This window comes from Euprymna scolopes, chromosome 44 (genome assembly GCF_053919585.1).
Source record: "Euprymna scolopes isolate OS-2025 chromosome 44, ASM5391958v1, whole genome shotgun sequence".
NCBI lineage: Eukaryota > Metazoa > Mollusca > Cephalopoda > Sepiida > Sepiolidae > Euprymna > Euprymna scolopes.
The window spans coordinates 39,869,965-39,873,573 of NC_136525.1; the positions used below are offsets into that span (position 1 = coordinate 39,869,965).

A 3,609-nucleotide genomic window follows, 5' to 3' on the forward strand; every position below is an offset into this window, starting at 1 on the left:
TGGGCATGAATATTAGAATGAAATATTTTTGAAATAGTCTCGTTGTTAAATATCATTATAATAATCTGTGATCTATTTTGTAATGCTGCGATAAAGTAACTCGTATCATTTTTACGTGTATCAAAGAAAGAAATTAGCGAAGCATTATTAATCAACAGATTGGTTGGTTGTTTTTGTTTTACGGCATATCAACCCTTTTCGGGTTATTTAATGCCGAATCCAAAGATTCTGAAGAAAATTTTTTTAATAGAATATATTTGTTGTTTTTAAGTCGGTTTCTATTTAACCCATAGTTGGAACCCTAACAGATACTACCACTCCGGGTCAGAGTGGACCTGGGAGCAATTGAAATTAAAGGGTGGCTCCACACTCCCCATAGCCCACAAGCTGGGGCCTCACCACTGGATATAGTTTAAGGTCATATCTAGGACCCCCATTGAGGGACTTTTACCCTCTGCAGGGGGGGGGCAGTCAGTGTATTCAAATGCCCGACCGACAGGGCCGTATTAATTAACAGAATATTTGAAAAAAAGAAGGGGCAAAAATCATGTTCTGCCAATACGAGCTGAACTGCATGAATGAATTCAAAATTGTCTCTTACAATATGATTTAATTATTTGTATTGAACTATGTAGCACAATATTACTTTTTATATTATGTAGCACAATATTACGTTTTATATATTTTTTAGTGCTTATTAATTGATCTAATTTGGGTCAGTATTCTATATTTAAAATACAATGGACACTATTTGCATATAAATGTAAACGAACACATACATGCTGCTTGTTATGTGCGATGTGTTTTTTCTTCCCAATTGTTTACGCTATACAGAAAAATGTCAGCTTTATCAAAACATATTTGTTGATTAAATACGTTTCTCATTTCGTGGAATTTCCACGGACTAATAGTTATAGTATTATCATAAATAATATGTTCGTTAAGCAGAGGAAACCACCATCTTTGCAGGTATCTTCCTCGTTCAAATAATTCTGCTCTAAGCAAATATATTATGCGCGGTTTGTTTTTATATATTTTTGCATATCCAACATTTTTTCACTTGTTTTTTTTTTTGGGGGGGGGGGGCAATTTATGACTACAATAAATTGAGGTTTCACTTAATACCATGACTAGGAAATTGTAACATTTGCTGATTTCTTTCTGTCCTCTGATGAGAAGAATTGAAACTCCGCGGAATAAGGACTTTGTAAATTGTTTTTTGAAGTATTCAGTCGAACAATAAATTTTGATTGTAAATTTCAACTTACAGTTTTAATTTTCTTTCACTTATTACAAGCTCTACTATCTATTGCGTATTGAGATTTTAATCGTGTGCAAGCGACTCTATAAGTCACTCCGTCGGTCTGTCGGTCGGTCTGTCCGTAACACTTTTGTGCTTGTCCTTTTGGGTTAAGATCAAAGGTCTGTTGTTAATAGATGCTGTTCTTAGCTTTTAAAGTTTTTCTTGGCCTTTTGGCAAAGATCGGAGTGTAGTGTCTGTTCCGGCAGATGCTGCAAGCAAAGACCGTTCATACCAATTGTCACTGTCCAGCTCCCCTGCTCCCCGGGGAGCTGGTCCCTATTTCCCCTTCACTCCTCACATTAAAAATCGGCCTTGTGCCTAATTTGCTCGGTGGAGGAGGAAATAAATACCAACCCTTCACGCAATTGTCACTATCAAGCTCCCCTACTCCCCGGAAAGTTGGTCCCCATTTCCCCTTCACTCCTCACATTAAAAAGTGTCCTTGTGCCTAATTTGCTTTGTGGGGGAGCAAATAAATACTCTTTTCTTGGCCTTTTGGCCAAGATCAAAGTGTAGTATCTGTTCCGGCAGATGCTGCAGGCTATGACTAGCTGTGACTAGCTGTGACTGGCAGGGACCAGATGTGGGGGCGGCCCCACGTGCCTGACCTTTGGTCGGCTCCCATTTCCCACCTCTCGGGAGCTGGTCCCCTTTTCCCCTTCCCCCTCCCTTCACTCCTCACATTAAAAATCGGCCTTGTGCCTAATTTGCTCGGTGGGGGAGCAAATAAATACCATCTGTTCCGGCAGATGCTGCACTTAAGATAATTTGTACCAGTCAATGGAGGGGAAACCCTCTATACTGGGACAATTATTATTTTTGGCAACCAGAGTGCCCCCGTTTTGCCTACTTTTAGGGGAGCTGGTTTTTACCTCACATTAAAAATCGGCCTTGTGCCTAATTTGCTCAGTGGGGGAGCAAATAAATACCATCTGTTCCGGCAGATACTGCACTTAAGATAATTTGTACCAGTCAATGGAGGGGAAACCCTCTATACTGGGACAATTATTATTTTTGGCAACCAGAGTGCCCCCTTTTTGCCTACTTTTAGGGGAGCTGGTTTTTACCTCACATTAAAAACGGCCTTGTGCCTAATTTGCTCAGTGGGGGAGCAAATAAATACCATCTGTTCCGGCAGATACTGCAAGCAAAGACCATATGTGGGGGCAACCCCACATATAAGATCTTGGTCAATGTAGGGGCAACCCTTCCTACCAGTTGTCACTATCCAGCTCCCCTACTCCCTGGGGAGTTGGTCCCCATTTCCCCTTCACCCCTCATATTATAAATCGGCCTTGTGCCTAATTAGCTCGGCGGGGGAGCAAATAAATACCATCTATTCTTCGAATAGTATATATATATATATATATATATATATATATATATATATATATATATATATATATAAATATATATATATATATATAGAGAGAGAGAGAGAGAGAGAGAGAGAGAGAGAGAGAGAGAGAAAATAAAAAGGAACAAACCGTATTATGTGTTCATCAACGTTTCGTCTTTATTTCGAGACTTCCTAAATAAAGACGAAACGTTCATGAACACATAATACGGTTTATTCCTTTTTATTTTCTCTATTTTGTCGCAATACTATTTCCATTATTTTCATCATATATATATATATATATATATATATATATATATATATATATATATATCAGAGCAAATAGTTTATAAAACACGTCAAAAAACACCTTGAAAAGAGTTAAAAACATATTTAATCTGAAAAGGAAACACTAGATAAGTGGATAGTCCCTAATCCGCGGAGTTTCGAAGAAATACTTTCCTTCTCTTCAGAGCGTAGGAATTAGCAAAATGCGGAATCGGATTTTGCATACAAAAGTATTTGATGAAACTCAAAGATCTTACTTGATGAAATTCAAAGATCTTACTTGATAAAAAAAAGTGAAATGGAGGGAATATGGTGAAGAAAAATGTTAAAAATAATTAAATAATATATATATATATATACATATATATATATATATATATATATATATATATATATTATGCGAATTCTTTATTGAGATAAGTATTATTTATTCTTTATTTATTTTTATGCGGAATATTATCCTCATCTTTCTTAGTTATTGTTTCACGACGTTTCGGCCAACTATTCCTTTGGCCTTCATCAGGTGGTAACCGCGACCGTATAGGAACTCCGAATCTCCTAACTGCATTCAATTAAACCTACGAATAAAAACTTTATAATATGTTTCAATTTCCCCATTTTTAATTTTAGAAAAAAAGTCTTTAATTTTAGAATTTTTTTTCCAATTTTCGGATTTTAA

At 36.5% G+C, this 3,609-nt stretch overlaps 1 pseudogene; it reads left to right on the top strand.

The window, feature by feature from the left end:
* The first annotated feature begins 1,782 nt into the window (after positions 1-1,782).
* Positions 1,783-1,958, top strand: LOC145268957 (U2 spliceosomal RNA; annotated as a pseudogene).
* Positions 1,959-3,609: the final 1,651 nt, after the last annotated feature.